The 26904-nt window shown below is 41.5% G+C and overlaps 1 protein-coding gene and 1 non-coding gene across 7 annotated transcripts in view; both read left to right on the top strand.

Annotated features, from left to right (window-relative positions):
• Window positions 1-26904, top strand: part of SHROOM3 (shroom family member 3) — a 279842-nt gene that overhangs the window by 195958 nt on the left and 56980 nt on the right. Inside the window, exon 2 of one of the 6 annotated variants that reach the window (XM_016156013.2) lies at window positions 9539-9730. The exons of 3 other annotated variants lie outside the window; for them this stretch is intronic. The gene's annotated coding sequence lies outside the window, so the exon portion shown is untranslated. Of the gene's footprint in view, window positions 1-9538; window positions 9731-10236; window positions 10432-12595; window positions 12702-26904 lie in introns of those variants that run through there. 2 more of the 6 variants (XM_016156016.2, XM_016156015.2) reach the window with 2 other exon arrangements.
• On the top strand, window positions 20781-20899 carry LOC118608888. Its single transcript, XR_004953218.1, has one exon. It is a non-coding gene; the product is annotated as a 5S ribosomal RNA (ribosomal RNA).

Raw genomic sequence — 26904 nt, 5'->3', positions numbered from 1 at the left:
CGTCAAGACTTCAAATAACACAGCCTTAGGAAGAATAGGTATTAATTTTATTAATTAATAAGATGTGCTTTTTGAAAGACCTAAAATTCTGATACAATGCAAAGACCAGAAGTGCCAAATCAATGAGTAATTAAAAAAGAGGAATTTGGGTCAGGGAGGCAGCTCTTCACAATGAATCATAGGTTTGTAAGCAGTGGAATAACGTGATACTTTTAGTCATTATGTTACCATTGGGGCCGATTTGAACTTTGGTGTCGCCTGGACAGCTTGGGGCAGGAATAAACAGCACAGAAGTGTAGTTAGCATTTTTCCTTGGTTCTTCCTCATTGACGAAGTGAAGAATCACAGGTCAGCGAGATTTAGAAAAGATTTACTAGAAGTATATTTTAGAAAGACAAAGCACACCCCAGGCAGGCACATGGATTTAGCAAAGAGCTGTAATTCAGTGCTGTAACGACAACCACAATAACGAACACAGAAGGACCCCAGAAGTGGGAATGCCTGAGTTATATTTGGGTTGTGATGGGTGGTTCCAAAGGCCTTCCTAGGTAATTGGCAAGTGAGGTCATTTTGATTGACACCTGCTATATAACTCTTTGCCTACTGCGCATGCGCTTACCCTGAATTCTACTACCACTGGGGTGTTCTTTGGGCAGTCTCTATTCCTTTGTTCCCCCTGTCACTCATGTCTGACTAGCTACCTAACAATTAGTATAGATTTCTATAGGTAAATCAATTTGTTCAGTTCGTACCTCAATTTATAACAGTATCACCCATCTCCATTTCCAGTTCTGCTCTCGGTATATATCACATATGATTAGATCCAGATATCTCACCTTGGTTTAAAAACCCTTCACCTGCTGCCCTCCAGGTATACAGTTGTTTTCAATCCCAGTCTACTCTGCCCAGTCTTTCTCCCTTTTCATATCTCATCTCCTGCACTGTCTCAGTGGCTCTTCCCAACCAGTCATCATGCAAGCTATCAGGGAAGCAGTTTTTGTTAAAATACAATTTGCAAATTAATGACAGGAAATGCGCCAAATTCTGCCTCTCTGTTTCTGCTGCCTCACACCTCCCCCAAAGTCTTATTTATCTTTATTTGTATCTTCAGAAACATATGAATATTCTTTTGGGAAGAGGGTAATAGGTTTATAGCTCCCATCAGAAGATACAGAATTATGTCCCAGGAAAGATTTCAGTCCTCAGTTCTTATTCTTCTTGGACACCATCAATTAAAACACTCATTTCCCTTGACAAAATAATGTCACACTTCAGCTCAGGCACAAGTTAGATTGAGAATGCTGGTTGGCTCAGTCCTGTCTGCCCTTGTCCACACCGTCTCCTCACTTCCCTTGTGCACGTTCTCCCCAGTGACAAGGACAGTATCAGTATTTGAATGCACTCCTGTTGAACCCATGCTGCTAAGGAACTGTCACTTGTAGAATTTTACCTTTTGGGATTCTGGCTGTCAGTACTCATTGTCACCTAGATCGCATGTCTTTTTCCAAGAGTCAAATGCCCTTCACATACCAAGCACATTTCACCTTCTTCCAGAACTTTGCTATGGCTAATGGGAGGTGGCAGCTGTTAGTAGTTCACACCAACCCTGTTCTGAGCTTCAGGGTTGAAGAGGAAAAACACTTTCTCCAGCACAAACAACTACGATCACTTTAAAGCTGGTGAAGTTTAGTTGTTTGAATTGCAGCTTGACCTGTACCTTTTACAAGTGAATTTACAGAGGATTTTCTTCCCAAAATTTTGCTCTGTGACCAAAATTTAAATGAATATCATGAGTACCAGGAGTAGCAGACATAATCATCATTCTCCCTCATTCAAAGTTAATCATGATTTTAAGTGCAACCTAATTAATAAGGGCTAAAATTCAATAAGCACTTACTTTATGATGGGCAGCATTCTAAGTGCTTCATATGAAGTATTACATCTGAAACTCCAGCAGCCCCACAACTCAGCTTCAATTTTTAGCTCTTATTTTACAAATGAGGGAGCTGACGGAGCAGGTCTATGAGCAGCCCAAGGTCACATAGTAGGTGCTGCGGCCAAAATCTAAGTAAGTATTCTGCTCCCAAAGACTACACTCTTAACCACGATGAGATGCTGGCCCCACAGGAGTGGGATTCTAAGTTGGGCATTATGGTCAAAATCAATGAACTCAGCACCTCCCATTCAATCCCTCCTCCACATGCCAACAGCATGACTTCTTGAAGGTGCGGATCTGGTCATGACACTGCCATAAAATGTTTAGTGATTTCTCATTCCCTACAAGATAAAGTCTAACTCCCGAAAGGCACGCTTCCATCATCTGCCTCATCTCCCATCTCCACCTACATCATTTGCCACCTGCCCATGCGTTAGCCATGGAGCTTGCAGTTCCCCAATTGGTCTGTGCTAGCTGATGCTTCAGGACCTTCAAACTTTCTGTCCTTTTGTTCTGACCTTTTGTTCCCTCCTCTTACCCCAATAAGCTCACACATATCCTTCAGTCCTCTCTAAGACACCTTCTCTATACCCTTCCCTAAAATAAGTATCCTCTCCTCTATTTTCTACCAGCACATAGAACAAAAACAAAATTAAAATAGCCACCATTTTTGAGCTCCCATGTGCTCAGCACAGAGCTAAGCATTTTGTAATTTTGGTGGGTACAACTTTTGAGCCACAAACACAATTATGTTTCTTTCTTAAAAACTAACCGTAATTTCTGTTTTGAGACCTCATTCAGCCAGGAGATAGTACCTTAATATCAGCCATCTCAGAGTCTCCTCCATCTTCTGAGGTTGCAGCTGAGTTGCAGCGGGCATAGGCAGTGTGTGTGGGGTGGGGGGAGGGGAGGGCAGTAGAAAGGTCAGGTAAAGATGCACCTTTGGTTTCCATGTTACCATCTTCCCATGCTGGTGTCTAGTCACCATCCAAGCTGGGACGGTGGTCTCTGCAGCTTTCTCAGATCCATCAGGTGTCTATGTGCTCTTGGCTTTACCAGATACATTCTGCTTCTGTTGGGAGAATTGGTGGAAAGCGTGAGACTCTCTCCTACCTAGATGCACTACATAGACATTGCTTTGACTTTAATGCTGTGCTGGGCTCCCAGCAACTCTGGACTGAACCAACTCCCTGGGCTCTTGTGTGGGGTCAGGACCCGTATATTTGCTGCTCTCGAACCCCTAAGCCCATCTGGAGCTTCCATCTTGCCCCATGTAAGACTCAGTTGCTCCAGCTTCTAACACCGCTTCGCTTCCCTTCTGACTCTCCTTGTTCTCTTTGTTAGTCCTAGAAAGCTGTAATGTCTGTCGGGGAGAAAAACTCTGACTGAGTTTTCTTCCAAATCTTAAGTCTTATGTCTGAATTCCTTTCTTATATGAGTTCTGCTGAGTCATCCCTTCCTTGATCAATGAATGGTACCAACTGGGAAGAAAAATAGGACTATAAGGAAATTCCATGATGGGAATAAGAACAGCTAATATCTTACTATTACTCCTGCCTTCCAGACACTCACAATCAATGATTATCTCATATAACTTTTCAAAAACATGTGATAGGTATAATTTTTCTTATTTTACAGAAGAAAAGCAGGCCTAATGAGATCAGTTAACATCGCACACAGGTAGCAAGCTATTAAATCCAGTCCATGCTCTTGACCACCACACTCTACTACACTTATCATATTTCCATTATCATTGGGATAGTTTCTTTAAATATCTGAGTTCCTGAGTTAAACTGTGAGCTCCTGAAGTCAGGACTGGGTCTTCCTTCATCCTGATCTCCCCAAAGCCTGGCACTTAGCAGGTGCCCTGTAGGTGGTATTTGAATTGAAGTGGGCCAAGGAGAGAGAAAGGAAGAGAAGGAAGATGGGGGGAAAGGGTCAATGGGAAAAATTTTTAAGCTATTCTGTCGACTAAACATAAGTGGAAAGGTTGGTGGTATTAGCTAGATCATGTCCAGAACTAGACTCTCCTTATATCATACTGTCATCATTCTGGGCATAGAAATTAATTCCCGTGTCCAGAAAAGAAGAGGATGTACTATTGTTGGTGACACAACAATACTAAGTGGGGATCGCATGCATAGGAGCAGTGACCGGAACTACAGACGGTTACCGGCCAATGTAATCTTTGTTGATTTTTATTTATTTTCTAGACATTGTCACCCAAGATGTTCATGGTACTTAGATCTGATAACTTCTGGAATTTCGCACCTTTCTATTAAATTTTTGTCTTACAGCTTTTGTTATCCCATATTACTTAAGTCCCTCTGATAACAAATATCCTATTTATTAAACTAGGCATCTAGGCAAAGGGTAAAGATTTTAGGCCCAAATTGCAATCAAAGGCAGGTCTGATTTTTTTTCTTCTTCTTCATAATTGTTTATCTACAATATATTTTATTTTTAAAATATTCATTATTTGGCATCGTAACAAATACTAGAACACAATAAAAGTAAAACAATAAAGTTAACATTTCCCCATCCCATCTCTACCAGACAACTTCTGTTAACCACCTGGTGTATATTCTTCCTGTGTGTTTAACACATGTGTTCAGTCACATCTTCATGTTTATAGGAATTTGATTTTTCTTTTTGATGTTCTGTCTCCTGCCCTCCTCCTTGTCTTTTACCCTCTAGCTACCATCTCTCATTCTTCCCCTTTTCTCCATTCCTTCTCTCTTTCTTTCCCTTCTCTATTTTTTATTTTCCACTTTCTTTTCATATTAGCCTTGGAGCACCCAGGCTCCCAGGAAATTGAATTCATCAGGTGTGACAACTCCATCTAAGCTTTGGGGATGAGGTTTATTTCTTGGGTTGCCTTACTTTGGGGATAGTAAGATGGAGGAGGACCTCGCCCTGACTTCAAAGCCACAGCATGACAAAGTGAGAGGGAAAGGTGGGCAGAAAGTAAATATTCAGTTAATCAAACTTATCTTATTTGGTTAACATATTTCAGAACCCAGGGTGCTTTTGTGATTATTAAAGTCTTTACTGTATACATTTGATTCAAAAAGTAAACTATATTTATTGCTTTTTTTAAAAGGCCTTCTATAGCATTAAAAGCAAACAATAAATTTATATCTATCCCAGAATTCCTCTCCCTGAAGTCCTAATCCCCAGAAATAGTTTAGTATTTCCTTCCAGATGTTTTTCTGGATTTTATGACACATATAATAAATTTTGTATATAATGTATATGCAACTTTTTCACTTAAAAATATGGACTTCTCTTCAAATCACTACATGAGTCTACCTCTGTCCTTTTACATGCTAATAATAGGCTTCACAATTAATTTAACCTGTTTTCTGCATGAACATAAGTTATTTCAAATCTCTAGGATGCGTTTCTAATCTTTCTACTAAGACTTTCCAAAGAGAACGCTGTCAATCCTGTCTTCTGAATGACTTGAGGCTGCTGACCTGAGTGACTGTTACTTAACCAGTGGCTCCCTTAACACTGAAAACATCCTTTGTCTATGTTTTGTCCATGAGGACAAAACCTTGCTAACTACCTTCACCCTTGTAAGCTATCCCTTCAAGTCTTATTCTACTATTTTATTGTTGTTCTGTTCTTCCTTTTTTCTTCTGTTAGACCTATACAAGTTTGATGCAGGATCCCCAACCTGACCCACTAAGCCATGAACGCTGCGGTACTAACATAGGTTTGTAGTTGTGCAAATAGTGAGTGAATTTTCACCTACCAAGTCCTGCCCTTTCTTTTCCTTGGGTTCTGACCTCTGTAAGATTCTAAGTAGCTTTCTGGGTTACAGCCAGGTAGCCTAAAGGCCTTTACTTGAGACTCTAGTCCCAGGGCTACAAAGAACAACAGAAAACATGGAGGTGCTCTTGTCAATATGAATCAGCTTGCCAACAGAATAGGATGCTTTAAATAAGGAGAGAGGATGAGGAAAGTATTAGCTCAGAAGATGTGGGGGCTTGCTGGGGTATTTACTGTGATGAAGGGATAAGAGATGATTGAAAAGACTAAATACAAGCGGGTCTTCAAGTAATGTCATTGCATTATAATGTTGATGAGATGCTAAAGAAACTTAATCCTGGTTTATATCAATTAGCCTACAGTAAAATTGTTTCGCTTAAAGTTGCAGAACCTATTGACAATGTTAAAGACTTACTGTAATGCTGAGAAAATGAAAGTAATTATAGTGTTTTCCCTCTTCATGTTACAATTAACACTTCATGAAATAAATTATTTCTCAGTTTTGGCATGGTCTTAAATGTATTTCCATACTTTAAATTTTCACTTTAACATTTTATTCACAAGGACAGTTATTCACTTGTTTTTCCCATTTTGCTGTAATTGGTTAAAAAAATTAGAATATTTGTTAAAGTGAATGTTACGTTAGAAGTTACATAGTGTTGATACTAAACCCAAACCCATTTAAAAGAAAAGCACACAATATGTTCTTTCTAATATTTTATCTCTGAAACAACAAGCCCTGTTTCAAGTGAATCCTTTCTTGGTTGTGAGCTGTTTCTATTGACCATTAAACAGTCCCTAAAACTGATTTTCAATGTTCGACAGATACTGACATTGCTTTTCTAGGGTGTTAACATCTGAAAGAAGAGAGAATATAGATGAACCAGGGAATTTATCGTATAGTTGTGGCAAGAGTAAATTATTATTGTTATATTATTATTTAGCAAAAGCTCTTATGTTGTAAATAGTTAAAATTTTCACATTAAAACTTTATTTAAAATAATAGAAAGAATGCCAAACTCAATTGGTAAGAAGTACTGGTAGACTATTTCTAAGTGAAATTCAGTCTAGTAGTTTAAAGTACAACATATATTACAAAACTATATTATCATAATATAGAAAAAAGCTAAATTTGTGAGAAAATAAATTCAGATTCAAATCATGTATGTGATTTCTATATGTGGTTTCTTTAAAGATGTAACTAATTAAATGTATTAGACTAATTGAAATAAGTCAAAGAATAATTGTTGAACCTGGAAATTAGAGATATATGAAAGTTATCCTAAATTTCTTAAACTTTTTGTTTGAAAAAGATATTCATTCCCACAGGTTTCTCCTTACTAATGAGACCTGACAACTATAGTGAAAAAATAAACTTATAAATATGTATATAGTAGAAATCACACCATCTGAATTATACTAGATTCTCGATTAGCATGAACTAATTTGATGTGATTTAAAATATTTTTAAGTTATATTTAACTTGAACTGAAACTTGGGTTTGTAGGTTAAAATATTTGAAAGGGAGGAGAATGATTTAGCCCATGAATGCATGAAGTGCCTGCGGTGGCTGCCTCAGCTGCCCATCCTGTTTTTGACTCATGACTCTCTTCTCCCATCACCACCTGGGTGGACCTTCCACACCTCTTTCTCTCCTGCACCTCTAGGCGGGTGCTGTGGTCAACCCACTCCGGGATTAATTCCAGTCTCTCTGGTCTTTTCCTTCCACCTCCCACTCCGGCATCGAAGAAGGTTGTGGTGGAGTAGGAGCAAAACTGTGCCTATTTCAAAGTGTAAATTTTATGACATTTGAATTAGATCTCAATAAAAATGTTTAACCCATTTCCCGTTTGCCCCGAGAATATTCGCCAGTGGTAGTTGTGGCTGCAGCGTTGACCCCGAGATAATTCATGGATTATAGTCCTAACCTTAACCCGAAAGTTTGCCAAGAAATATCTCGCTTTTATTATTATTTTTTTGCATCATTCTAGTATATTGATAGTCTTTGGAAATAAATGACATCATTCTATTCATAGCCTTCTGTTTTTAGTAGTAGTATTTCCATTTAAAAAATATAGTAATTCTCAATTGCTGAAAATGTTAAATCTTAGAAAACGTAACATTCCTACGTGTGATGTTAAATTAATGATGGCAGAGAGCTGCACATTTTTTTCTAAATGGGAAAGGGGTTAAAAAAAAAAGAATCATAACTTTAAACAAAAGAACGAGTATGCAAATAGCAGGTTCCAGACTGGTCACACGTGCCCTGGTGTCCAAGAGCAGGTTGTGCACTTTTTTCCTATTTGTCACCTTCTCATAAAATATTTTAGCATTGTAAAAAACTTTATTTCTTGACCAATATATTTGTTTTCATTTAAAAAAAAAAAAACAAAACACTTGGCATTCTAGTGTGATGCACCACTGAGAGCAGTCTTAACAGAGAAACTAAATGGCAGTGTTCCTTGACAAAGGCTGTCTTTAATAATTGCCTTGGAGTTTATCCATAAATATGCTTGATATGTGTAATTATTCCATGGACATTTATCAGTTGGGCTTTGTGGGGAAGGGATGGACCATTTGCAGGAGAACTGAGGCACCAGGTAAGGGGACTTGTCCCTAGCTCATGCAGAGTGACGTTAGCGTAATTTTCTATTTCTGTGGAGATTTCCTCATGTCCAGTCATGCCTTTGATCCCATGAGACAGATTGTTTTCCTTTTACCTACATATATCAGATGATAACCCTAAATTATACAAATAAAAAATAATTTCTAGAATCTGTGGCACGATGGAAGCCCAGTGATGGATTTCACTGGTATAATACAGGCTGTGTGGGAGGTAAGATTTGAACCCAATATGTGTTTTTAAGCACCAATTTAAAGTAATGTTCATACAGGAGTAGAGGGATCTGTTCCACCCTTATGAGATTTCACCTGACACTGAGCACTTAGAAAACAAGATAAAGAAGCAGCAAGGATGTGGTCTTATCTGTTCTGCCAGCAGAGCTCCTGGCTGTGTCCTCCTGCTAATACTTATTTCCTTAACAATGTGAGGGAGTGTAGTGTACTTTCTAAAGTGTAAGGGCTGAACACTTCTTTAAAGCTTAAGTTCTGAACATCACCAGCACTCCCCGCCCCCCACAAACCTGGATTCCCATAGAACAATAAGACACAGGACAGGCATCATTAGCCTCCCTGTTTCCAATGCTTAGCAACAATGTGTGTGGGACCCCACTGACTATGACAGGTATGTATGTGTTTGTACATGCTTGTGATGCCTATTAAAAATAAAATACAACTTTAAGGGGGTTAATACCTCAGGGGAGGGCAGAGCCTGTCCATGAAGACGTCAGTAAAGAGGTTTATTTAGTGGTTGCTATTGCATTCGGACAGATTATAACAAAGAGCACAGCCAAGTAAAAACAAGTGGTATCAGATATAGGGGAACCAAGACTTCTAGCTCCTACCGAATTACAAACTTCTAATTCTTCTCGGTGCCTGTATGTATATTTAATGCCTTAAATATAGAACCTGGAAATTTAACAACAGGGATTCTGTTTGAGTGAGAAGAAATAAAGCTAATCTCAAACCTTCCTGTTATTTTAGTCTCTGGAGCTAACATGTGAAAGCAATTAAGAAAGGTACTCTCTAAGGAAAGTCTTACCTCCACTAAAAGACGCTGGAAGAGCCCTTTAAGAAAGATGAAACTGAAAATAGCACCATACCTTAAGAATTACTGGGCACCTAGATCATAAATACAAAGCAAATGCAAACGTGTCTATTGTCTAAGACCCAGAAGTCTGCAAAGCTAAATCCCATATCTCTCAGGTCACCGTGGTAACCGCTGAAATAATCACCTGTCCTTCCCTCACTTGGAGACGAAGATGCTCATGGAAACAAAAAGGGCTGGAAGGGAGGTTTCAACAGCATTCGCCAGTCTGCAACAACCTGAGTCTCTCCTGTTGACTTCTACGGGAAAGAGGGCTCATGAAGAAAAAGGGTCGTTATTTTCCTTGTAACGTGAGCGCTTTTTTCTTTTTTCTTTTTTTTTTTTAGCTATGAACTTTTTACCTTGCTTCATTCATGCTTCATTTGATTAATTACCAACTGTATAGCCCCTGAAAAGCGAGCGCGGGCTTCTTAAAGTTGATATTTTGCTTTCGGATTCTTCACTTGAAACTGGGAGGCGAGTGGAAGTGTTAGGTCACCTTTGTGGCTGTGGACTGGTAAAGGAAACACTCGGAGTATGTGCGTCGGTCCCCTTAATACCACGAGGACCCGAGCGGAGCCCGACTCCCCCAGCCTGGAATCCGTTTTCAAACCTCAGGGAGCCTTCCCTGCCATTGACATGCAAATCCGGCCCTGAGCGCCCGGGCCAATCCGGGAGGCTTCCTGTGGGATTACCTGGTGGCGAGCGCCCAGCGAGCGCGGCCCCCGCGGCGGGCAGGCGTAGTCGTCGGGCTTCCCCGCGCCTTCCGGGGCCCTGGCGCCCGCATTCGGCGCCCTCCGGCCGCGCGCCCCGGCCCGCCGCGCCGCAGCCGCAGCCGCCGTAGCCCTGGCGCGGAGACGCGGGGCGCGGCCGAGCCGTCCATTGTTGAGCGCGGCCGAGCCCCAGCGGCGATGCGCCGCGCCGCCTCCGAGCGGCGGCGGGGTTTGAACTTGGCGGCGGCCTGGAGCCCCGCGCGGCCCGGGAGGCTGCGGCAGCCCGGCGAGCGGCGATGGTGAGTGCGGGGCTCGGGTCCGCTTCTCCTGGGCGGCGGGCGCGACCACGGCGCACAGCTGCCTTTGGAGGAGTGAGGGTTCTCCGCCGCTTACTTTCTAAAGGGCGTCTATTTCGGTTCCTCTGGCGACTGCAGAACCCTTTCTGTGAGGAGGGAGCCCCGGGCTGGCTTTCACTGCCCGCTGCTGGCCTGATGGGGGGTAGGTGGCGCGCCCGAGGGTCTTCTGACACTCCTGGGCCTTCGCTTTTTTTTCATTAGGGAGGCAGAAACTGCCACTCCAAGAGGAAAATAATTGCAGATTATTGACAGCATGAAAACTTTTCAGAAGAAATGATCTGTGAAATATTTTAATTTTGATAAATTGCTTTCCACGAGGTCCCCTACTGAGTTTAGAACGACTCGCCTTTCTTTTACTGGATTTGTTTCTGTAGGAAAGGTCCCAAATGTGCTTTGAAGGGCGTGCCTGCCTCCTCCCCGCCCCCAGCTTGTCCATCTTAGGGCAGCTTTTTAAAAGGTGTGTTCCACATTCATTTAACAAAAGTTAAATCATGGAAATGAAATTATACCTGACACATGCTGTATTCTCAGTTGCCAGAGGGGTGAGTGCTTTGCTGAGGGGTGGGGAAGAACTTATTAAGTTTCAGGACATCGAGCATACTGTGGAGTTGGAAGCTGTCGGTCTCTTTCTCTTGTGCGTTTTAAATAGCATTACTGCTTTTTGTGTGTGTTTTTGTTGTTTTTAAACTGTAGTGTCGTGGTGAATTTGTGTGCATGCAGGCTTTTGGACTGGGAGCGAATGAAAGCTACCCACATTCGTATAATCTCCATGAACAGGTTGCTGTGAGATATCAGGTGCAACAGGAAATCGGTACAGAGGCTTCTAAAGAAGTTCTGTGCCTTTTCGGTTTGTAATTGTTAATATTGAAAGGCTAGTTAAATGATCATCTCCAATTAAAAGCATGACGGTCAGACCTATGGCTAAATCTTCCCCAAATAATTTCACCAGAAGTTGGATTGCATTTTAATTGATTCTGATGGATTTTTTTTTTGTCTTTTACAATGTATTTTTTTCTGATTATAAAGGTATTACATGATCATTGCAGAAAAGGTAAAATATACAGAAGCGAGAAATATTCATAACAATGACGCTTATGTTCTGTTTGCTAAGGCCTAGTTTTTCCTAGAAGCCCAGTCATTTGAAACTTTGCAGCTATGGACATTTTTTAAATTACTAAAACAAACAAACAAACCTGATTTAAGAACTAAAACTAGTAATTGACAAGAAAATAAATTTGTACTTAAAAAAAATGTTATAACTAACAATAACTCATTCACGTGGTTCATGGAACAGAATTTATTGTGGCAATTTCTCTTGAATCAACTTCCCACATCTGTTCCTGACAAATGGTTTCTGTTTGCATAGCCTGTTTTGTAAATACATCTCTCTACCATTTGAAGGCAAAGTGCCCAATCACATACCCCTTTCCAGTGCTTGTAGCTAGGCTCATAGAGTTAATATTTTTATTGGTTTCTACATCAGAACTTCCTCACCATACGCTTGATAAAACCCTGGAGAAGGTTACCAAGGGATGTTGAAGAGAATTTACTTCCCTGGAGCTTTTAAGAATAGGATAAACATCCATCTGCCTAGGATGGCTTCAGTGAAGTACTGTCTGAATAAAGGAAGACTAGGTCACCTCTCAGAACTCACATTGAATTCTAAACATATTCAGCCCTCAATAACCTGGGACCAAATGAAGATTACCCCAAAGCACCTGACTCCAGCATGAGGCGAAGCCCTGTTTTGATTTATGTAAAACAAAGATTCCCCTTTGGTCAGAAAGATTTAAAATTATCCCTAGGACTTGTTAATCCTTTTCTCTTTGTGGATAGAAAAATCAATAATGATTTAATTACTTTCTAAGAAGTTATAGGTTGAATACAGTATAAGTTGTGATTTAAGGTGAATAAATGAATTGATTCATGGGAATTAGAAGTTCTGCCTCGAAGGCAGGAAGAGGTGTGTGTGTGATGAAACCTCTAAGCTAAGGACGGTATGCCTAAGAGCTTTCTCCAATTTGGACCCAATATTCTTTTGAGTATCTTATCTTGTGTGTTAAATCTAGATAAATATATTCTTACTTTCTTGATTTTTTTAATGTAGAAACCATGTGACACTTTTACCAAAACCAAGAATTCCTGTAACTTCTGCTGGAGACTGTTCCCCTGGGCCCCAGCAGTGCCGCTGTCTCCTTGGCTTGTCTCAGAAGGTCAGCATTTCATGGCTTTCTGCTTCCTCTGCCCTCCTGTCTGACAGAAGTATCCTGTAATTCTAACCACTGTGTGACCTCAGTTGCAGTGACACCTTCCTCCCTTTCCGTAATGTCACTTGATCAGGAGCAGCCACCCCTCTTTCTCCTTGCAGGATCAATGGGAAGGGTTCACTTTCTAGGAAAGGTCATGTCAAAAAGAAAATGGAGAAGTCAAGAGTCTTTTGGCTGGGCAGTTTTCACCTTACTTAAATGCCTCCACTTCACACCCTTCAGCTTGTTATATTTTTCCATGTATGCCAAGGATGTTTCCTTAATGCCCAAAGAAAGAATACAATATGAGCAATGATTCAGCAAATATTTACTGTATGGGAGGCAGCCCAGGAACTGGAAATCGATTCTTTACCCTCAAGGAATTTGTCATGTGAGAGGAGAAATCAAACAATAGTAAAGTAGGGCCATTCAGAAGGAGTAGAGTATAGGGTAAAGAACTTAAGTTTGTTATAAGTTAAAGAGACACCACCCCTAATGACCCAACACTTACCTATTTATTCAAGATAGATGAAGACAAATGTCCATAAAATGACTTGTGAAGAATGTTCTTAACAACCTTATTCATAATTGTCAACAACTAGAAACAACCCTATATCCATCAACAAGAAAATGGATATTGTGGTACATCCATATAATGGAATACTACTCAGCAATCAAAATGAATGAACTCATAACCCACACAGCTACTTGGATGAATCGCAGAACCAGTATGTTAAACTGAAGGAAGCCAGACACAAAAGAATACATAAACAATTCTATTTATGAAGTACTAGAACAGGCAAAACTAATCTATGACCCTAGAAGTTTGTGCTTGCCTCAGGGCGTGGGAAGATTGACCAAAGAGGTAAGAGATTTTGTGGAGCAATGGAAATGTTCTGTCTTGTTTTGAATGGTGGCTACATAGGTATACACGATCAAAATCCATCAAAATGAACACTTAGGACCTATGCATTAGCTTAATTAGAAGAAAGACTTAGATTCTAGAGATAGACAAGGGTACACATCTCATCTCTGTCTCTAGATGTACATTACCTTGGGCAAGTTATTAAATATCTCTGAGCCTGAAAGCATTGGGCAATAATAAAACATCTTTATAGGGTTATTGTGAGGATTGAGTTTGATAAAGAATGTATTCAGCTTAGTAAGAACTCAATTGTCAGCTAATAATTCCATGCACTGTGATAAATATAATGTGGTTTTGCTGTTCATGATAAAATTACTTCACTTTTGTAAAAGCCATCTCATTTAATACAAGGATCTCATAGCATATTAACTTATATCCTTAGCATTATATGTATCTTCTTTTTAATGGGTCTCTTTTTGAGGTTGTAGGGAATTTAAAGTTTTTGCCCACCTTTTCAAAATACCACTAGGGCTTTGCTTTGCCAACACAGGTAGGCCCCAAAGAGAGTAAATACCCAATAAGCAAACCCCTCTGTGTTTTAGGACTGATTTAATGATACTAGTTGAAACTGAACTCCCAGACTAGGCTCACAGCATCCTCTGGGAATCCAGGTGGAGGGTAACATATTACATCCTCTTTGCAAAGCTGTGGGTGGAAAACGACTCTTGATCTCTATATCAAATTAATATTGTGCTCTTTTTTAAGGGACAAATTTATACAACTTGAATTTTCAGTAAAATACCTTGGACAGAGTGCTAAATATGTTAATACAGGAGTTTACTTAATCTATTAAGCTTCAATTATCTTTAAGTTCAACAAAGTGTTTGGGAAAGACATTTTATATCCTTTGCCAGCTCCAACAGAGGCATTTTGTTGTTGGGTTGGTTTAATTCATTCAGTAAACATTAAACACTTCCTGAGAACATATTATTAGCTTCTGGGAATTTAACGATGAATAATAAGACATCTTACACTCAAGGGTTCATAGACCCCCTGAGTATAAATGTGTATCCATTTCTTTCAGAATGTTTTTTCAGAGTAGAGGGCTCTGTCTTAGGTTAGTCTTGTTGGGTTTTTTGGTTGGTTGTTTTTAAAAGCTCCTGCTGATTGATGGTGGAGGTTTAAAATCCTGGTTCTTTTTCATTGGTGCTATTGTCTTAACAGAGTTTCTTGCTAAGGTTTCCTCTTGTTATTCTTTACAAAAAATAACAACAACAGCCATGTGGTCTCATAGAAAGGCACTTTAGTGTAGTGAAATGCTCTTATGTGGTAGAGAAAGGATGGCCTAGGTTTGAATCTGAGCTCTGCCACTTACTGGTAATTTAGGTCAGTTTTTAAAATTCTTTAAGCCTGAGCTTCCTCATCTGCAAAATGGTAATAATAATAACAACAACAACAACATTAATAATAATAACTTGAAAGTAGTATTAATACTATTCAGATTAAAGCTGTTACGAGGAGTAAATGACTAAAAAATAATGTAAAAATAACTAGCCTGGCACCTTGTGGGTGTTCATTTCTAATATTTACCAAGTACTTGCTAAGAGTTGAGCACTGTCTGAAATTCTTCTTGTATCTTCCTCACACTCCTACAAGGTAGGCACCAAGGAAGCTCACAACACAGAAGAGGTTAAATAACTCACTGAGGGCATGGAAGTGCCAGGATTGGAACCTAACAAGATCCTGCCCTCAGCCGATGAGGCTCGTCATAAATGTCAGTTACTTTTCCCTTTTAGGTAGAATTATTTTTAAGATTTAATTATCGCAGGGAGAAAGTAACACCGGTAAGTGGTGCTAGTATCCTGTTATGGGCTGCCTGCAAGTGAGCACTGGTGGAGAAATTGGTCCACTCCTGAGTGTGTTCTGAAATGGTAACGGGTCTACTTACTGCCTTGTTCTGGGGCAGGGGGCGGGGAGGAGACTGTTGCAGGAGATGAGCTAATGTAATTGTCAAGTTCTTTCCCCAGCTCTCAAAAGTCTGCCTATCAGTGGCCCTCTCTGACATTGTCCTTCACCCCCTACCCCAGTGACTCAAGAAGTTAGTTTGTGAACAAAAACTGTGGACAACCTGGCCACCTGTTAGGATTCAGCCTAGACTTCACGAAGCCCATTTAGGGATGGACGTAGGTGCAATATGGTCTTGGTCGCTGCAAGGATGCCAAAGTGAGAAATGTGTTCCAGGGCCCCGTCATAGTCAGAGGAAAAGTAAACTATTGACCCAGGGTATTTTGTATTCGCTATTTCCATTGCATTTCCTCAACTCCATTCAGGAGAACCCTGAGCTAGAACTTCAAGTAAAAATAAATCCTAGGTGGTAGGCTGAGAATCCTATTGCTTTAATGAAGACATAAGAAGTCACAATGGCCAGTTTGTTAAAATAATGTGTAGATGCCCAGGGGGGAAATGTGGTTAAAAGATATAAGGACCTAATTTCCTATTTAGATATGAGCCTTTTCACTTGATCCCACCAGGATGCTCTGTATCCTCTCTTGACACCCACGCTTCTCCTTTGCAGCAGAGTTAGACAGCAAGAGTCTCGGGACCTTTTTTCCAACCATGAAAGTGGTGCCAGGTCTTTTTACAGACGCACCAGGGAAGCCCTCCACTGTACAGAGGAGGTGCGGCTAGAAGCAATAGGCTGAAGCCAGGGGGCATGGGGAGGAGCCCCATTGCCGTGTTCTTGAAGGAATGCCACTGTATGCCATTTCTGTCCACCCAAGTAAGCCACATTATCTCAGGGCAAAATTACTCGCAGACAGAATTCTTTTAAAGCTCTGATCTCTGAAAGGATGAGAGGAAATGGGGAGGAAGAACCGACAAGGATCTTAGCTCTCTGGTTGTCCCTGACCTTTCAAGGCTGCTTTGCAGTGTACAGGTTCCACTTTTCTCCTAGTCTAACTCACAATAGATATGAATGGTTAAAGTTAGGAGAATTGCAGCACTGTTACTTGAAGTCCTTCTCTGCCTCTTCACCATCGCCTCCAGTCTCTTTTCGCTCAACTTTAAACCCTTTGTGTCAGTTCCCATGGTTACCTCTTCACCACTAGCAGCTGGAATGCCATAGTGAGAGGAGGCAGCCTCCCCTACTGAGCCAGGTCTGGCTGGAGTGGAGGCCATGGATCTGCAGCTGGATCTGCAGCTGGATTCCAGCAAGGGGTCACAGTCCAGTACTTTCTCTTTGTTGTGGGTTCTGTACCTTTCCCAGGCTTGGTGTGTTGGGGTTGCAGGAGGAGGGAAGATGAGGGGTGATGTATAGCCCACAGGGTATTTTCCGCCTAGGCTGACCTGCCAAATTCCTGCCTGATGCCCACCCCATCTCTGTATTAGTGCCCAGTGGAGGGGGAGGGACTTGCTCTGTCTAGTCAGGTAAAACTTCCCTACCTGCCTTTCGTGTGCTTTTGTTCCCAATACCATCTATTTATGGGTTAGTGCAGGAGTCCCCAACTCCACAGCTGCAGACTAGGTACTGGTCCGTGGCCTATTAGGAACTGGGCCACATAGCAGGAGATGAGTGGCGGGTGGACAAGCGAGTAAAGCCTCATCTGTATTTGCAGCCTCTCCCCCATATGGCATCACCGCCTCAGTTGCACCCCAGATCATCAGGCATTAGATTTTTATGGGCGCCCCGGTCCTTAGTGCCCAAGAGGTTGGGAACTGCTGGTTAGTGGACATTAACAAGGCCAGTCTTTGGCCTTGAAGGAATTGGTATCAAAGGCAGGTTTTCATCCACCCTGAAATACCAGGGAGGCACTGGAACTGGGGTATTGCACGGGGACTTGAGGTTCAAGATGAGAACACAACTAGCTAAGAGCTTGTCCTAAAGCTGTCTCCTAAGATACTACTCGAAGGCTTAAATTACTTCTCATTTGGAGTCTAACTGACCCCAGAGTTAAGAGAGAAATTATAACTACAAGTAGAAATGATGTAGCCCTGGTAGTGAGGGTAAGGAGTAGTAGTTACCAGTGAAAACCGCCAAAAATCATTGCCTCTGAGGAAGACAGTACTTGAAGAATTCTGCTCTTCTTGGGATAAGGCAGCTCAGTTTTCCAGAGATCTTTCAGCCCTACAAAATAACCTAACTAAGCCCTTAGGTGATGCGATTGTTGTGGAAGGTGGTTAAGGGCACCCACCCTTCAGAGCTTAGAAGGTTTGGGTCCTGGCTTTACCATTTTTGTGGTCTCGAACAACTTACTTAAATTAGCTGTGCCTCAGTTTCCATTTCTGTGAAAGGGAGGCAATACTTCATAGGGTTGTTATGAGGATTAAATTTGTTATGTAGAAATACTTTGTAAATTGTAAAGCTCAACACAGGTGCCAATTTACAATAATTTTAAATGGTGTTTGAGAATGTCAAGCTAAATTAAAGATATAGATTTTTGTCTCACTTTTGTGTTATATATGTCAGTGGTTCCAGAATTCCCCTGGAGAGAATAAAATAGTGTTAGAGTGAGTCGGACCATACAAGATTTAAAAAAAAAAAAAAAAAAAAAAGCCAAAAACACTAAAATGCATTACACTAACCCTGTAGAACCAAAGGGAAGGAAAAATAATGGGATGAGTTAAAAGCCAGTTCATGGAACCATAGTTACAAACACCTTGAAAAGGCATATTGTAAACCATAAACAATGACTTTTCCACAAATGCTTTGCACTTTGGTATCTTGCCTTCTGTTTAAACTACTTCCAAAGAATATAAAGCAACAGCTGGGGGAAAGCTTGGGAGACAGAGAAAGCCCTGCTTTGGATGATAGCAAAGGTGGAAACATTTAGCTCTGAGATTTGGAGGCATTTAAATAGCATGGAATGTCTATTATCTATGCTAAAAAGCAGAACGAATCTTGAATATTGTGGACACAAATGCAGTTGGCACGAGCTTTAAAAAAAAGTGCATGTGAGCTTCTTTCTAAGACCCAATAATCCTCTTGGGCAAAGTAAGGATTAGGCCTCCCTCACAGACAAGGAGGTGAGTTCATTTTTGCTAAGATTCCTCAGCGGATGCCAAATTTAGCAAGGGACTTATTTTCCCCCGATGAATGACAGTCTCCATTTATATTTTTAATGTCCACCCCTCTTCTCTAGGCAGGACTAGGACAGGAGCAACTTATTTGCAAATAGATGGGAAAGAGAAACTCTGGCTCCCACCAACCACATTGCGACCCCAGGGACTTGCCAGAGTCTCTGCCTGCAGGAGGGGAGGGGTCTCTTGCCCAAGAGCCCAAGGTCAAAGGACCCCAGGAGCTCAAAAAAACGGGGTTCAAACTCATTATATTTTTTTAAATTATTAAATTTATTGAGGTAAAAATGATTACTATCATTATATAAATCTCAGGCGTACAACATAATTCAGTATCTATACTCTATTGTGTGCTCACATCCCAAAGTTTAGTTTCCTTCCATCATTATATTTGACACCCATGTTTTTAAAACAGCCTTGCGGATACGTTCACTGCCCAGTTCGCTGTCATCCCTGCCCAGTGCCTGAGGCTCCCTCTGGTGACAGGAGGCCTTTGAAGAACTCACGTGAATTCTGTCATCCTTGACACTTGAGGAACCATTTCTTTCACACCAGGGCTAGGTCCTCTGTGCTAGTCTGTTCCTAAGGGGCCCAGGTGGTGCCCCATATTTCCTGTTCTTAAATGGCAAAAAACCTCTCCATTTTGGGGTTAAATTTTATATCCCTCCCCAAATGCTTTAGACATTTGCAGTTTCCCTTTATAAGGAATTTAATGTACTGCCATCCTGACACATCCCTTGTGTGACTTTCCCCATTCTCTTATTGGCCACTTTGACTTAATAATAGCTCCTATCTTGTAGGGATTGTCACACACTAGGCTCATTGGATACCACAGCAGTGCCACCAGGCAGGTAATTATTCTTCCCTTTTTTTTCACAGATGAGGTCCTAAGACTCACAGAATAGTGACTAGGGACTGGCAGAGATGGGGAACCCAGGCTGACCTGGCTCCAAATCCTGTGTGTTTCTTTCCAGCAAGACTGGGGGTCAGAAGTTGTCTTTTATTCGACACAAATTACAACTTGGAACCTGCATGCAGAAAGTACTCATCACTTGTGCATGGAGGTACTCAGAGATGATATTTTCTCACTTGAGATGTATCATTTATGCCCCTTTTACACCTTAATTCATAGACCATTAAAGGTAAAGGAATCCTAAAGCTCTTACAGACAGACAGTGTAGGTCTCCTGGCTGCGGGTCCAATATTTGTCTTCTGTAATGGGATGTGCACATACAGCCATTTTTGGTGTCTATTTGACCATTCAAACTCCTTTTCCTAATGTTTTGTAGAAATAGGGAGTAAGTATTACCAAACCCAGTTTCCCGTGTAACTTCCATCATGATGCTGCTTGTTCTCTTTCCTCTTGTTTCTCTCACAAGTAGATTCTTACCAACGTGCTTTCCTAGAGGTCGTTACTGGTGCTACATCATGCAGCATCTAGGGATAGTTGGCTTAGGGATAGAGAGGAGTCCCATCTGAATTTCAGTAATTCCACTTCAGAAAATGCTTTTGGTATTAAATATTTGCTACCTTGTCAATGGACTCTTAGCATTGTAGAATCCCAAGTAAGTGTGACATAAGAGACAGCATGAAAGTTAAGAGTTAGGGACCCTGGCTTCCTGTGCCAGCCATGTGGCTTACAAGTCCTGACCTTGAACAAGTAACTAACAATTCCTCTGTGAGGCTGTGTACACCTGCTACATGAGGATAAATAGTTCCTATTCGACATGCCCTTTAGGATTATTATGAGGCCCAAATGGAATAATGTATGGAAGGTGCTTTCAATCTATAATATATGATATTAGAGTAAGGAAATTTTATGGTTCACTGTGGAGGTTTATATGGTTCTTTGGGAACACTAGAGAGAAGGAGTAGGGGAAGAAAGGCAGCAGCTGAATTTTCTCAGGAAGCATTCATCTCCCTCTGCTTACACTGGTTTCCCAGAAATCCTGCTTCCTCCTTCGACGAGTATTTTCAGTGTTTGCTGAAGCTCCCAAGTGAATCCTGCTGCAGTGGGAAGTCTTTCCACTGCTCGAACTGGCTCCCAGGACAGGAACATCCACTTCCATTGCCCAACCAAGGTTTTCCTTTAAAAATATTGAGAAATTATCTATGGTCATGCCACCCTGCACACACCCAGTCTCGTCTGATCTTGGAAGCTAAGCAGGGTTGGGCCTGGTTAGTACTTGTATGGGAGACCACCTAGGAAGACCAGGTGCTGTAGATGTAAAAAATAAAAATAAAGTAAAATACAAATTTTAAAAATATGGAGAAATTAGACTCAGACTCATTCTAACGAGGAACAAAACAAAGCTAATTTACTTTTTCTGATAATTAAAATGATAAACGTTAATTGTAAACACTTTGCAAGCTACAAAAAAAGAGAAGAATATCACCCTTAGTATCATCCAGTAGTAACATTTTGGTATATCTGCTGGTCTTTGGTTTGCATGCATGTCTTTTTGTCTCATGAGGACCAAAAGGCGACGTGGGAGAAATGACAGGCATGCATCGCTTGGCATGTGGCTGATGTCTAAGGAAAGAGTGTTCAAAGCCTAGTTATCCTCAGAAGTGTTTAATGGCGGCGGGGGGAGTAGAGAGGGCATGGCCTTTGGCTATACCTTTTTCTACTTGTTTTTATTTTGCTTTCTTTGTAAAATGAGGGTTATCACTGTCTCCAATGATAAGAAAATTAACTGAATAACTTTTAAAGCACAGTATCTGGTACATACTATGTGCCCCCAAAATGAAAATTTCCCATTCTGTTGGTAAGAAGTTACCATTTATTGCTAGGCACTGTTCCAAGTGCTTTACAGTATTGGTTTGTGACACAAGTGCTGTTATTCTCCTATTTTATAGAGGAAGAAATTGCATCACAAGAGGTTAAGTGACCTGCCCAAGGTTAGATGCCTACTAGGTGACAGAGCCTGAGCAGCTGGCTCCAGAATTCATATTGTTCATACATATCACACAGCCTGCCACTTCTCTGAGTTGATTTAAGGTCAGGCTCTGTTTGTAGAGAGTATCATACCCCTAAAATGCTGGTGTTATCAGCTTAAATGTAAGGCCTTGCATGAGCACCGCGGGTTTTCTTATGCACTTGCCTTGGGATCCTGTTATAGACTCAGTGGGTAGAGCGATCGAAGTCAGAAGTGAATCTGAAGGAGATTAAATATTTATTAGGTTAAAATATTTGGTTTTTTCCCCCTACTCACCCTTTTCCAAACTCTGTGCAAAGTTAGCATAGAGGTCATTGGCTGAGATCTAGTGATAGTTACACTTCTGGTTTCACAAATTATCAGAATTTATTTCAGTGGTATAAACTGTACATATGGATTCATTTGGGTGGTATCAGGGGAAATCAAGTGAGGAAAAACAGCAGCAAGAGGAGCAAGAGATACAAATGGACGTGGGTCTGGGACGTAGATGGACATCTGTGCACGGCTAAAGGGTTAAGTGTGGCCTTCAGGTAGTAACCAAGCTGCAGATCAGGTGGGCTAGCTGAAAGACAGAAGGAGTTTTAAGTACAAGTGAATGTTATGCATATGATGAAAAGCACCAGATAGGATACAGGCCCAAGGGGATACAGAGTGAGAGCCTCCTAGATGGTAAATAATACTTTAAAAAGCAAAAAAGTAATGAAGGGACAGTGACCCAGAGGTTAAGTCTAAATGTGTAGGTACCAAAGGTCTTACAGTAACAGGAACAGGGGACTTTTAAAGAAAGGGAGATTCGCTGAGAATGTGAAACCTTTGATAAATGCTCAGCCATCAGAGAATGAAGAATAGCTGTCTTAGGCTAAGAACAGAAATCTGCACCCAACAGCATCAGTTCTTAAAAATCTTCCTTCAGACACTGAAGAAGCCAAGAATCCAGGTCTTCTCCTGCCTTCTGGAGACTGAAGGGACTCGTGCTGGGGAGCCTATGGTAATGACACCAGAGACCTGCTAACAGCATAGAAAGGTGACAGTAAGTCCAGCTTCATGCATGATGGACATGGCGCAGGATAAAAAGAAAAAATAAACAGAGGAAACTCAGAGCACAACTTTTGATAAGACAAATTATGAAAACCAGCACACACATGCACCCAGTATAAATCCAAAGGAATTTCTCCAAAAGTTTCTGAAAACAAACTTAGTCCTATGTAAATGTACTTCTGTCTCCTTAACCTTAAGCATTCTGACAGCTTTGAAACAAAGCAGCAAAACTGTGCCAAGCTGTGCCAGCTGTTTGTCAAAAGGCTTGGCCATGGTCCCCCAGCCCAGGTCCTTGCTACTCCCACGAAAGCTGGCTGCTAACGAGATGGACCAACAGTTTGGGCCCAATTCTGTTTTCACAAAGAAATTGACTCAACCTTATATAGAAAGCGACTAAAAGAAGAGATCCCTATCTTCCCCAAAACACGTACATAAACAATTTAATGCTTTAACAGTTTAAAGGTATAGAGCTCCATTTTGGATGCATGATACAATTAATTCTTTTACAGTCTCCTATGATTCGTTTAACAGATCTGTATTGTACCTATCATGAGCCACTCACTGTCCTGGGTCCTGGATATACAATGGTTTAAAAAAACAAACTGAAGAAAAGCCAACTGTGGGCCCTGGCGTCACTTAGCTTACTGCTGGTAAAGATGCAGACCATAAGCAATTGAACAATTACGCTCAGCCATGAGTGCAAGGAAGGAAAAGACCAGGTGCCAGGAAAGAGACTGTTTGTGGTAGATGAGGTACTCCCTGAGGACCAGGTGTTCTGGGACCACAGGCTGAGGAGGAGCCAGCCAAGTGAAGAACTGGAAGGAAGGCTCTTCTAGGCAGAGGAAATAAACGGCACGTATGAAAGTGAAGTACTTGGAGGGCTTAGGGAGCTCAGACAGGCCGTGAGGTCAGGGCGGGAGGAGAGGGGTGATGTTTATGGGCGGGGTGGACAGGAGCCAGGTCACTCGAGGCCTCACAGATCAAGTTAAGAAACTTAGGTTTTATCAGAAGTGCAGGGGAAGCTACGCTAGGGCTTTATTAGAAAATGACATGGCCCAATTACATTTTTTTAAAGGGAATGCTAGCTACTGGGTAGACGCTGGATTGGAAGAGGACAGGAGTGGAAGCAGACAGTTAGGAAGCTGTTCTGTACTGGAAAAAACACAATAGAAAGGAAGAAACTGCTGATTTCTAACAGATAAACCAAGCACTTCTCTAAGGTTGTAACAGTCCATTGCCAAGGAGACGTGATTCTTGGCCCCCCTACTCCACCAGGGACAAAGTGAAACTACTTAAACTTGGGAGAAACCAGGAACTAAAAGGATCTGGAGAGACCGTTTTAATGGGACCCGCCCACCTTCTTAAGTCTTTCACTTGGCTTCTCTAGTTCTTCCCCAGGTTTCCTGGTGTCTTAAGAGAACCACAGGAACAGAATGATCTTGAACTTTTTATTGGCTGAAACTCAGTTTAGGTATCAGTTAACAACCACTATTAAAATACCAAATAGTAAAGCAGTCAGTATATATTCAAGAATTATGACTACTGGGGGCAGGGAGAGGAGAAAGTGTGAATGTACTCATCAGAGAAAGTATAAATATGGAGGTGGTTGACCTGGATTTCTTGTTTCTTAACTATTTTGGGAAGAAAGATGATACGGGGATTTGGATCACAATAATTTTTTTAGCCCCTGCTAACAGTTTTGATTCTTATTTCATCCTTCACAGTTTGTGATATCGAGGCAGAACAGCAAGAAACAATACAAAAACAGCCCCCTAAAATATCTCACTAGTTTTGCCAACAGTTAGCTTGTGAACTAAAAGGAGATAGGAGATCCGTTTGACAGATCTGTTGAACATTTAGCAGTATGTCATCTATTGGACAATTCTCTGTGCCAGGCAACAAGCTGGCCTGCTTGCCTCTGAACTTGTAATGGAAAAGAGGGACCAGCAAATAGGCAGTGGGAAGAACTGCACTTTGAAATGTACATCAATAGCCAGTATGCTGCTCTGCTAGCATGGAGGGGGTCCCTTCACCCTGACCTGCAACCAGCGGAAATGATGTCCAAACTGAAACCTGAAGGGCACGAGTGTGAAAAAGCCAGGAGACGGTGGAACCTTTCAGGAATCTGGAAGGAGCCCCATGAGGCTGGAGGTTAATATGGTTTATTTCTGTATTTTTCACTTGAAGCTGTTTCAGCGATTCCAAGGTGTTGATAATGTACCTTTGGGTATCTTTAAGTAAAATAATGTACCAATGAGTATCTTTTAAGTAAAAATAAGCTTATTTGGTAACATTCTCTACCCATTCTGACAAAATCTGGATTAGGGATTCTGAGACCTATAGACTTTGTGATAAACTGAAAAAATTTGAAACTTCTAAACTGAAAGGAAGAAGAATAGGTGATTGTCAGTGATTTTCATCCCAAGTGGGTATGATTGATTCCATGTGTGGTTTGAGCCAAGATATCTAACCTCTTAGATTCTGTTTGTTCATCTGGAAGATGGGGCTAAAATATTAGTTCTTGCCTTTATAGAGAAATTATGGGAATAACTCCTGACGTGTGGGAAAGTACACATATCCTTTTATAGGAAAGACTTGGAATAATCTGCCCCAGTCATGTGGAACCACGATAGCACCATTTCCCAATGAGATCAAAGCACATGGCCAGCTTGGTCAAGTCCAGTCTGCTGTGAGGCAGGTAGCCCAGTAACCGCAGGTGGGTAGAAAACTCTGTGATTCTGGAGACTGCCCGAGTTCAACATATAGATAGGATAACTGGCAGGGGGAGTAAAGGGCAAAGTGAGGATTCCCGTTGGGGGGTCTCTGGGGCAATAGGCTTCCCAACACTCATTCCAGGATTATTTTCTGCCTAGATTTGCTATGGAATTTTTTAAATTAGAACATTTGGGTTTTAAAATGTTTATTTGTTGTCCAGATTATTCCAGAAAGAGTTTAAGGCAGAACAGGTGTGTTCTGGGTGCTGGCAAGTCTTCCCACATGCTCTCCAGGCTGTTTCCTAGTTGGTGCGGGGCATTTAGCTCACTCAGGGGCCTCCAGAGCCAGCCCAGCAAGTGTAGGGAGAGGTGAAGATTAGCAGGGAGGCTGGGTATGACTTAGCCTGAGGATCGCAGCCAACAGCAAGAAATGTGGGTTTCATGAACCCTCACACCCAGCTGCTAACGTCCCCTGGTCCCCTGAGGGTGGCAGGTGACAGGACACCATGTGGCAATGGAGAGCAGTGCTAGGGTGCTGGTCTCTGCTTTCCTAGGGATGCAAAGACCATGCACTGAAAATCCTTAAAAAGATAAGACAATCTTTTTTTACGTGCTTCCATCTCTTTCCCATTTACCTGCTCTTTCTGCCAGCCCATCCCTGTGACCCCTGGACCCTCTGTCCCTTGGTTCTTCCCAAGAAGGAGGAATGGGCAAGGAAAGAGAAAAGGGCTCAGTCATTGTCCAGAGAGAACAGAGCCTACAATTGTGGTTTAGGCCAAAAATGAGGAAGTTATTAGATGCCACAAAGGTTTTGAGAGAGCTCAGGCCTGGTCTTTGTTTTCTCCTAGCAGATGACATTTGGTCTGGAGGAGAGCTGGAAAGGAAAACCTTCCGTCAGAATGGACCATTTGATGGTGACATAAATTCGAATCTACTTTCTACCCCAGCTTAAGCCAGATAGCCACTGGGGTTGGTGCTTCTGAGGGTTGTATGAGGGATCCTGACTGAGGACCACTTGGTGAATTCTGCAAAAGGCCTGATGTGTTAACTCTCCAGCTCTTCTTGCTATTATTTCCAGAATAAGTTGGGTCTCTTTAGTTGTGTCTATTGTGCCTAACACCTTCGCTGAAAGGAGCTCTAAAATGAAGATACTGTAGTAAGATAATGCACATACCATGCATAGGCAGAACACTGGACAGTTAACACACTTTATTCAGAAACTTTATAGCAACTCTGCAAGATAGGGATAATAGTAGCTAATTTGCTGAGTGCTGAATATGGGCCAGGCTCTATTTTAAGTGTTTTACTGAATCGGTTTAATTTTGTCAACACCTATGAAAGCTGCTGTTCCTTTCCACTCATTTCACGGATGAAAGGACTAAGGCAAAGAGAGGACAAAGTCACAGAGCTGGTCAGTGGGTAGAGCTCGGACGCTAACTCAGACAGGCTGACTCCAGAGCCAGGCTCCTAACCATTGTGTATCCTGCCTCTTATTTTTCACGTCACAGATGAGGAGCCTAAGGCCCAGAGTTTACTTGCCC

The sequence above is a fragment of the Rousettus aegyptiacus genome, unplaced genomic scaffold (genome assembly GCF_014176215.1).
Source record: "Rousettus aegyptiacus isolate mRouAeg1 unplaced genomic scaffold, mRouAeg1.p scaffold_m13_p_10, whole genome shotgun sequence".
NCBI classification, from domain to species: Eukaryota; Metazoa; Chordata; class Mammalia; order Chiroptera; family Pteropodidae; genus Rousettus; species Rousettus aegyptiacus.
This window is presented reverse-complemented; position numbering and strand designations above follow the sequence as displayed.